Consider the following 11353-nt stretch of genomic DNA (forward strand, 5'->3'; position numbering starts at 1 on the left):
CAATCTTGGCTGAAAGCATAGAATACCAGAAAGATGTTTATTTGTGTTTTATTGACTATGCAAAGGCATTTGACTGCATGCATCATAAACAATTATGGATAACATTGAGAATAATGGGAATTCCAGAACTCTTAATTGTGCTCATGAGGAAACTGCATAGACCAAGACGCAGTTACTCTAACAGAATAAGGGGATGCTGAATGGTTTAAAATCAAGAAAGGTGGGCACCAGGGTTGTATCCTTTCACTATACTTATTCAGTCTGTATGCTGAGCAAATAATCTGAAAAACTGGATTATACAAAGAAGAACATGGCATCAGGATTGCAGGAAGACTCGTTAACAACCTGCAATAAGCAGATCATACAAATTTGCTTGCAGGAATTAAAGGGGACTTAAAGTACTTACTGGTGTACTGGTGTGGTGCGAAGGGCTAATGCGTCAGACTGCAAAGTCATTTGAACTTCAAGGTCAGTAGTTCAAGTTCACCAGCTTCTCCTTGGAAACCCTATACAAGGTGAATATGGGTCAGAATTGACTGGACAGCACTTAACAGCAACAACAAAGTACTTACTGATGAAGATCAAACCTTACAGTTTTCAATGTGGATTGCATCTCCGTTTGAAAAGCCTCACAAAAAGACTGAAGTTATCAAATACTTCATTTTGCTTGGATCCACCATCAACACTCAAGGAAGCAGCAGTCAAGAAATAAAATGACATACTGCATTAGGAAAATCTGCTGCAAAAGACCTCCTTAAAGTGTTACAGGGAAAAGATGTCATTCTGAGGATTAAAGTGTGCCTCATCCAAGCCTTGACATTTTCAATGGCCTCATGCATGGGAATGCTGGGCAATGAATAAGGAATAGCACAAAAAAAAATGTCTTTGACATGGTGTTAGTGATAGTAAAGGTTTTGTGTCGACTTGACTGGGTTAGGATTCTCAGTAGTTTAGCGGTTGAGATGTAGCTATCCCTAATGATATGATTTGATGTGATAAACCAATAAAATTGGTTATCTTTTTATACCCTGATCTTATTTATGGGAGATTCCCAAGGGTGTAGTATGCAATACCTTTTATCTTATAAGAGATAAAGGAGAGATTCTTGAACAGAGGACAAAGGACCTACTATTATCAAGATAGAAGAGCCAGGAGTGGAGAGCCTCCTTTGGACCTGGGATTCCAGCACTATGAAGCTCCTAATCCAGGGGAAAACTGATGCAAGGTGTATGGAGGTCTCCAAGGAACAACACTGGGCCAATAGGCACTGAAAGGAGACAAGGATCTTTCCCCAGAGCTGACAAAGAAAATGTCTTCCTCAAAAGCCAGCATGCTGAATTTGGACTTTTAGCCTCCTAAACTGTGAGAGAATACATTTCTTGTTGTTACACTTGTGTTATTTTTGTTATAAGGCATCAGATAACTAAGACAGTGTTGGTGAAGAATATTGAAAATACTACAATTTTCCAGAACAAACAAATCTATCTTGGAAGAAGTCTAGCCAGAATGCTCTATGGAAGGGAGGATGAGGAGATTTCTTCCCACATATTTTGTACATGTTATCAAAAGGGCAAGTCCCTGGAGAGGGACATCATGCAAGGCAAAGTCTATTGTTATTGTTCATTGCCATCCCATCGAGAGACTTCTGACTCATAGCAACCCTGTATAGGTTTTCCAAGGATCAGCTGATTGATTTGAACCACTGACCTTGTAGTTAGCTTATCCTAAAGTGTCACACCAGGACTCCACAAGGCAAAGTATGCTATTGTTGTTGTTAAGTGCCTTTAAGTCAGTTCTGACTCAGAGCAACCCTGCAAAGGGTTTCCAAGGAGCAGCTAGTGAGTTTGAACTGCTGACCTTGTGGTTTGCAGTCCCTTGCTGATCCTAAACACCACACCAGGAATCTTAAGGCAAAGTATTTGTTATTGTTAAGTGCTATTGAGTGATTTCTAATTCATAGCGACTCTGTTTCGGGTTTCCAAGGAGCAGCTGGTGAGCTTGAACAACCGACCTTGCAGTTCAGAGGACTTTGCAGTCTGACTCATTAGCCCACAGTGCCACACCAGGACTCAGTGAAAAAAGAAGATCCCCAAGGAAATGAATTGACATAGTGATTATTACAACGCAAGATGAGTAGTAAAACAACTCATAGAAGATTATAAACAGAAGAGTCTGATCATCTGCATACAAAATTTGGACCGATACTCAATGGAAGCTAAAAGTTTCTTAAAAAAAAAAAAAAATCATTACTTGTGACGAGACATGGATTCATCACCGAGAATAAATCGCAGAGTATGGAAAGGAAACATCCACAATTGCCGACCAAGAAAAAGTAAAAAAATCAACCATCAGTTGGAAAATTGCTACTTACAGTTTTCTGGATTCTCAAAGGCCAGTATTGGAACACTACCTGGAATAAAGTTCAGCAATTAACAGTACTAGTTACAGTGAGCCCACTGAAGAGCTTAAGTCTAAAGTTCAGATTAAACACAGAGGACTGCTATCTAAAGGCATTGTGATGCTGCATGACAATGCACATCCATACATCTGCTCACACCATTGGCACTCTACAGTAACTTCATTTTGAGATGTTAAAACATCCTCCCTTTAGTTCTGACCTTACTCCATTGGACTTTCACATGCTAGGTCCCTTAAAAGTAGATCTTTGTAGATGAAGACTCACCTCTGATAAAGAAGTGAAGACAGCGATGCATTCATGGATCGCAGTTCAACTAAAAAAAAATTAATAAGGGAATATGTAAGATTATTGACAGATGGACAAAGTGTATTGAAAAGCAAGGAGATTATCTCAAAAAATGATGCATTTTGTTTTCTAAAAGTTGATGAAAATAAATTCTACAGTCAGAGTGCAGATAATATTTGTTCATCCTTGTAATAAGTATGCTTAGAAATGTGACCATTTCTGGAGGAATTTGACTACATTATGAAGGTTTTAATGGATTGTCACAAGCATTTGACTTCCATTTTATTTACCACTGTCTGAGGTGACAAGGGAAGTAAAACTGTTCCATGTAGACACAGGTTGCAAACCAGGTTTGTTCCTAAAGGGTTTGAAAAATCAGTTTTAGGCCCCAGCTGCAAGTGAGAATAGGACACATTCCACAAGCTCATTTGCAAGTCAGATTCTTATTTCATTTAAATACAAGCTTCTAACCCATGCCTTCCCAAATATTCTACTGGAGATGGAGAAGGAATTTTGTATACTGACTTAGGCTGGGCATTTTATATACTGACATTTGCTAGAAAAGCAAAACAAGTGATGCTTATATATATAAAGAGAGAGAGTTTTATATAAGCTGTCATCAAACAGTTGTAAAGGTGGGCAAGTTCCAAGTCTATGGGTCAGTTGTAAGACTGAAGGCTTCTTGTGACTCACATAGCTAGCTGTAAGAGTTGATGAACCCAAGAGCTCGTAAGAAGGCTGATCCTGCAAGATCAGCAGGCAATACAGCAGGCCACTGACTCAAGTCCAAAGAACCAGAAGTCAGATAACAAGCCAGATACAGTATCCAGACTTTGAAGCCACAAGAAGAAGTGGATTTTATTTTCTCTTTTCTTGAATCTAGGCAAGTTTCATGACTTGCTTTCACCAATAGAATCCAGTAGAAATGTTGGTGTTTAAATGAACTCTTCTGAGACTGTGCATGCTCTGCTTATTCTCTTGGAACTACCATGTCACTCTTACATGACCATGTGAATATGAGTCTGGCTTAGGCTGCAGGAGGCCTAGAGATAGTTGTCACAGTCAGTCTTTGCCAGTCAGTAGTTCACCCACAACCAAAAGCCAAGTGGCTGACCTGACCTGCAGGTAAATGCAAACACAGAAGGTCAAGATGAGATCAGAACTGCCCAGCTACATAAATGTTTGTTCTTTAAAGTCACCAAGTTTCAGAGCGATTTGTTTCACCTGAGTTTGCTAAATTATCTAAGTTCTAAGTGCTGGCATCCAATTATGTTAATCCTTGGATCTAGTCAACAAGAACCTACAGTGGAGGCCTCAGAGGCCTAACAGCAGGCTAGACCCTCAAACTGGCAAGAGATCTGCCCTTTGGCACTGGTGTCAAATCACCAAACTTCCTTATTGTTTTTACTATTCCTATGGCTCTCATGGTTTGTTTAAACTTAAGAGTTTTAATCTCATGTTAATAAATGTGTGGCTGTTCAGGCAATTTGTTTGGATATAATTATGTTAGTCTCCTAGGAAATTACTGCCACCTAACTTATTACAGATTCACCTTGGAGACACTGCATCTGGCTGGTTCTTGTTCATTCAAGTGCTCCCTTGCTAGAGAACAATACATAATGCTCTAAAGCTCTCTCTGCTTAAATGCCTCTGTCTTCTTGGCATGACTCTTGTCTGCAAAACCCGTATAATACACAGCTCTAGAGAATCAAAAGGAGACAATCTGTCTGGGGCCCCACTGTAGAAAGGAGGCAAGAGGTTCTCAAACTGAGAAGAACAATGCTAGCTAGCTTTGATGTGATAGGTTTTTATTTTTATTTTCTCCTTATTGCCTTGAGAAAATGAAACTATTTCTGCTTTTATTGGATGACTTGCCTCCTAGAGAAATTGACAAAATATCCCATGTTCAGGAATTATACAACTTTGATCTCCAGGGACTTTATCAAAATTCTTTCAGCGGAGAGTCTATTTCTGTTCAGTCCTCTAAGGAATACTGATAGGTAGCTGTATTAAAGAAGGAAATTTATCTGGATGACCTGTATGCCTCCAAATAGCGGCAAAATAGGGTGAGATTTGGGAGAGGTATATCTCAGGTTTAAGTAATAAAAGGGAACATTATCTGTAAGGAATTGAAAAACAATAATGAGATAAAAACAACAACAACAACAATAAACAATCAGTTGGTTCTTTATTATTACCATGAGTCATAAATTCTAACCATAAATGGTAAGCTACTTTTTTCAACTGGAAACCGATCATCCTGATGTTAGCACATCACTGACTCCCTTTGCCTCATGGGAACTCTCAGGGCAGGCTTCAGACTTATCCAGTGATGCAACTGTGGTGTCACTGTTGTTGAAGATCATTGAGTCAGAACCATTGACTCAAAGACCTTGTATAGGGTTTTTGAGGAGTGACTGATAGGTTTGAACCAACTACTTTGCAGTTAGAGTTGCAGTGCTTATCCTACAGCACCACACTAGGACATAGCTAAGACCATTTCAGGAAACTTTATACAGCAACTGACTTCAAGTATTGAAGTTGGAAACCATTGAGAACTAGACTATTCTCTGCTACACCACATGTAACTCTCCCATGAATGGAAGAGCAAAGATGAGGAATATCACTATCTCCCCAAACTCTATGTACCAAATCTAGCTCCCTCCCTAACTCTCAGAGAATCTGCAATCCATATATGTAACCTTATATATTGATATCATTTATATTGCTCTGAGCACTATGAATTATTCCCAATACCTAAGAAATGTGGTTTCCAGACCAGAAACATTAATGTCATCTGGAAATGTGTTAGGAATATAAATTCCTGGGTTTGCCCTATAAATATCAACTCAAAAATTCTTGAACATGCAGCCCAGCATTTCATGTTTTAACAGACTCACTATGATACGTGCTAAGGACTCCTGGTAGAGCACTGTATTTTAAACACTGGCCTGTGATCCACAAGATGAGCAGTTTGAACCCACCAGCTGATCCTAGAAACCCTGAACAGAAACAGGGTCACAATGAGTCAGAATTGACTCTATGGCACTTAACAACAACAAGGTTTTTCAAACTCTTCTATAGAATGATTCATTACAAGGGGTCTATATATAAGAAACACCAGCAAAGCTCTAAGAATAAATGCATTACATATGACTGTTTATATCTGTTGTTGTTAGGTGCCATTCAGTCTGTTCTGACTCATAGTCACTTTCTTAGTCTGGATTCTCTAGAAAAGCAAAATCAGTGAAGCTTATATATGTGTATACCTACCAAGGAAATGGCTCACACAGTTGCAAAGGTGGGTAAGTCCCAAGTCAGTGATCAAATTTCAGTCTGGAGGCTTCTCACTGTCAGATGCAGAATTGATGAACCAAGGTCAAGAGGTCAGACAGACTGGCAGGCAGATCAGGCAGGTAAAATGGTAGGCTGCTGGTGGCTCCTGGCATTGTCAGGCAAAACAGCAGGCCATTGGCTGTCAATTCCAAAGAACCTGAGTTTGGATGAAGAGTAAAATGAAGGATCAAAGCCCAGCAGAAAGCAAGAAAGCTTTGCCTGAGTGTCCAATTACTGGAAGCAGGCCACACCTCTAAGGAAACTTCCCTTCAATTTATGAAATGCTGATAGCAGGTCTCTTTGTGGGGATTACTACCTCTTACAGCCAAACCACTGAGAATCCTGGCCCAGTCAAGCTGACATAAAATCTTAACTATCACAGTAACCCTATGTACAAAAGTATGAAACACTGTCTGGTTCTGTGCTGTTCTCAAAATTGTTGCTTTATTTGAGACCATTGTTGCAACCACTGTATCAGTTCATCTTTTCAAAGTCCCTTCTCATTTGTTCTGATCCTCTACACTAAAAAAGTATGATGTCTTTTTCCAAGGACTGGTTCCTCCAGATAAAATGCACCACAAAGAGTGAGAAAAAAGTATTACCATCATTGCTTCTGAGCTCTACTTTTTTCTAGACAGATGTGTTTGTTTTTGTGACAGTCCATGGCACAGTCAATATTCTTTGCCAACACCATGATTCAAAGGCATCAATTGTCCTTCATTTCCCTCTTTTAGTGCACAGCTTTCACAAGCACATGGGTTCAGTTGCACCTTAGTGTTTAAGGTGATATCTTTGCTTTTTAACACTTTAAAAGGTTTTTTTGTAGAAACTTTGCCCAATGTAATACGTCACTTGATTTCTTGACCACTGCTTCCATGGGCATTGATTGTAGATCCAAGTAAAATGAAGTTGTTGACGATTTCATTTTTTTTTTTTCCCATTTATCATGATGTTTATTGGTCTGGTTTTTGTTTTCTTTATGTTGAACTGTGATTCATACTGAAGGTTGTATGTAGTCTCTGATCTTTATCAATAAGAGCTTCAAGTTCTCTTAAAGTTCATCTGCATATCACAGGTTGTTGATAAGTCTTCCTCCAATCCTGATGTCATGTTGTTTTTCATGTAGTGTAGTGGTTACTAATTGGGCTATGAACCGCAAGGTCAGAGGTTCAAAACTACCAGCTATTCTGCAGGAGAAAGATGAGGCTTTTTGCTCCTGTAACGATTTCCAGCCTCAGAAACCCTGTATAGGGTCACTATGAGTTGGAACTGACTCCATGGCACATAACAACAACAACAGTCATCAATATATAGACTAGAGCTATTAATACAGCAACATAGATGTTAGAAACATAATATTGAAAGAAAGAAAATTTGCATATTATAAATTTCAATGAAACGTAAAAAACAAGCAATACTGGATGCTTCTAGATTGGAAATGGGTACAAGAGAACTTGAGCCTCAGTTGAAGAAAATGGTCTAAATCTTAATTTTGTGTTGTTACATGTGTGTACAGGAGTGGCAAAATTAGACAATCTGATCAATTCTCATCAGTGTACTTTACTGTATATAAAAAAATCCTTCAAAAGTTGAAAAAAGAGAAAGAAAGAAGAGAGTAGAGGGGAACAGAAAATGGAAGAAAAGAGGAAGAATGAAAGGAATATTAGTGTGAATATATAGATGAGTGATATGTGAATATTTGAACCAAAAATGTGTCAAAATTAATGAAAAACAAAATTTAAAAAATTCATGGTATTAGGAGTAGTTCTTTTAAAGGACAAACATTGCTACTTGTTTTTCAAGTTAACTCACCATTTTATTTCCATGAAAATCAGCAACCCAATTGTAAATTTGTTTTCTTAAGAAATGGAGAGAACAGACTCCATATTAACTGATTTTTGTTATTATTATTATTAATGTTCAGGTTTTAAAAATCAGATTCCTGGCTGAATTTCATGGCAAAATGAGTGATTCTTTCTAGGTTTAAAATTGTACACAGCAGGCCCTGTGCTCTTTCTCACAGGTATCCAGTGGATAATAGAGCTGCTTTTTTCACCTCAGCAGGATGTAAAAAGTTTCCTCAAGTACATGAATTCAAAAGTTCCAGGAACAATCTGCTGAAAACACCCTAAACTAAAATTAAGATTTTAGTCTGAGAAATTGTTTCTCTTTCCCTTTCTCCTTTTAAGAAAAAACTAAACAGAAAATACATGACCTTATACACAGAGTTTTCATGTTTGAAAGGAAATAGCAGGTTCAACTATTTGGAGGCCACATATTTAAATGTCACCATTCACCTTTTGGTGTCCTGGTGTGACACTTTGGGGTAAAGCACTGGACCACAAGGTCGGTTTGAATCACTTGGTCAGCAGTTCAAATGTATCAGCCACTCCTTGTTGTTGTTAGGTGCCCTCGAGTCGGCACCAACTCATAGCGACCTTATGCACAGCAGAATGAAACAATGTCCAATCCTGGGCCAACTTCACTACTATTGCCACGCTTGAGTCCATCGATGCTGCCACCTGGCCAATCTATCTCTTTGGGGGTCTTCCTCTTTTTCTCTGATGCTCCATCTTACCAAGCATGATACCCTTCTCCAGTGACTGTTCACTCCGGACAATATGTCCAAAGTATGAGAGATGAAGTTTGACCATCTTGGCCTCTAAGGAGCACTCTGGTTGCACTTCTTCCAAACAAATATATTGGTTCTTTTGGCAGCCCATGGCACTTTCAGTATTCTCCTCCAACACCATAAATCAAAGGCATCAATTCTTCTTTATTCATTGTCTAGCTTTTGCATTCATATGAGGTTATTGAAAATACCATGGCTTGGATCAGGAACCCCTTAGTCCTCAAGCTGACATATTTGCTCTTCATCACTTTAAAAAGTTCCTGTGCAGCAAATTTGCCGAATACAATCTCAATGTCAAGAAAACAAAAATCCTCACTGCTGGACCAATAAACAACATTCTTATCAATGGAGAAAAGATTGAAGTTGTCAAGGACTTCATTCTTCTTGGATCAACTATCAACACTCGTGGAAGTAGCAGTCAAGAGATCAGATGAAGTATTGCATTGGGCAAATCTGTTGCACAGGAACTTTTTAAAGTATTGAAGAGCAGAGATGTCAGCTTGAGGACTAAGGTGCGCCTGACCCAAGCCATGGTATTTTCAATAATCTCATATGGATGCAAAAGCTGGACAGTGAATAAGGAAGATTGTAGAAGAATTGATGCCTTTGAGTTGTGGTGTTGGAGGAGAATACTGAAAGTGCCATGGACTGCCAAAAGAACCAATAGATCTGTTTTGGAAGAAGTGCAGCCAGCGTGCTCCTTGGAGGCCAAAATGGCTAAGCTTTGTCTCTCATACTTTGGACATGTTGTCCGGAGAGAGCAGTCGCTGGAGAAGGATGTCATGCTGGGTACGGTGGAGGGTCAGAGAAAAAGAGGAAGACCCCTAACAAGATGGATTGGCTAGGTGGCATCATCTAGGTTAGGTCTTTGCAATAGCCTCTCTTTGCAATAGCCAAAAATATGGATCTCTTCCAATTGTTCAGCCAGATAGTTGTCTTCCAAATTTCCTGGCAGAGATGAGTGAGTGCCTCCTGTGCTGCCTCACTTTCTTGAAAGATTTCAATTTGTATTCCATCAATTCCTGGTGCCTTGTTCTTTGCCAATTCCTTCAATGCACCTTGGACTTCCTCCCTGAGTATCATTGGCTCTTGATCATATGTTATCTCCTGAAATGGTTGAACATTAACATTTCCTTTTGGTGTAGTGACTCGACTTTCATTATTGAAAGAATTTCTGGGCAAATTATTGAATGATGCAGAAAGCATCAAGAGAAGATGGAAGGAATACACAAAGCTGTTCCTTGGAAACCCTATAAAGGGTCACTATGTGTCAGAACTGACTCAGTGGTCCTTAATAACAACAGCTTTTATCCTTTAGCAGATAATGCAGAGGAACTAGGTGAATATTTGTTTGAAAAGTACGTATAGCTTAATAAGTGAAGTAGTAAGATGTTCTTCCTCATTCAAACAAGTGGACAGCCACCTATTTGTTTTAAGCTTTGTTTGTTTCAATTTAAAATTAAAAAAAATGACCAATGATCAATTCATTGTCATAGACATAGAGACTTCAAGAACTGTCTTTGTTATTATTTTTTAAATCAATGTATTTCCTCTCTTAATCTTTTAGATCATTCTTTGCAGTCAGTCATGTCCAAGTGGAGATGACATTTCATTGATTTACTTATTTTTGGTCTTTTCTGAGAGGCAGTGACAGTTAAGGCTTGCTTCCTTCCTTTTATTGTTTTTCCTGGGTGGCAGCTTAGTTCCAAGGACCTTTTGCATTGTATAAAAATTATTAAGGAGAGGAATCTACATTTGAGACTATTCCATGATCTCAACTTGCATCCCTCATAAAACTTGTTTTATCTGGCCATTGGTGGAAGATATGTCCAGTTCTTGCAATTAACAAGCCTCTCAGGTTGGTTCCATTAAGGCAACCTGATTCCTCTCCCCTGTGAACATTCAGTTCCTACTTTCAGTCATGGGCCATTTTCTCCATCACAGCAGTCAATTCCCATTTGACCTATGGATTTCTCCCTCACCAACTACTGTTCCTGTTCTCTTGTGGGCAGAACTTATTTGGCTGTTTTGTTGTTCTTTTTCTTTTCTTTTGGGGAGGTGTGTGTTGCTTCTTCATAGCAGTATAAGCCTGTGCCTTGAGGATTGGTAAGGTGACATGTTATAAAAACAACATAAGATTTAAACTTGGGCTCTTGAGATACAGAATTACTATGATTATCAGATTTATCAAATAAGGATTATTGACTGAAACCAGAAGTGCCAAATATGGGATCTGTCAAACATCAGTAAGTTATGCAATACATATTTATTGGATGTGTTATATGTGCTACTTGTGACCTTCTTTAAGCTGAGGCCACACAGAGCAATAATAAAAGACAATCATAAGCCCTGCCCTCTTGAAACTCAACAACTGGAAGGGGCACCAAAGTATTTACAAATCATTCCAGGTTATGAAGAGATTTGAGAGACAATTAGGGATGCCACAAGAACACATAAGGTGAGCCTATATCGTGGTAGAAAGGGAAATATTCAACAGTGCTCACTCCCATTTTTTAAAAATTAAACAATTAATAATTAGATATTTTTACTGTGGTTCCCTCATGGCAAACCTCCCTCTAAGACTGAAACTCAAAGGGAACACATGAGCAGGCATGTAAGCTTGCTGATGACTATGTTTGTCTACTGGTGAGTGGAAGAGAGGGAAAGGCAGCAATGAAGAA

The sequence above is a fragment of the Chrysochloris asiatica genome, unplaced genomic scaffold, assembly GCF_000296735.1.
Source record: "Chrysochloris asiatica unplaced genomic scaffold, ChrAsi1.0 scaffold00016, whole genome shotgun sequence".
In the NCBI taxonomy this organism is placed as follows: domain Eukaryota; kingdom Metazoa; phylum Chordata; class Mammalia; order Afrosoricida; family Chrysochloridae; genus Chrysochloris; species Chrysochloris asiatica.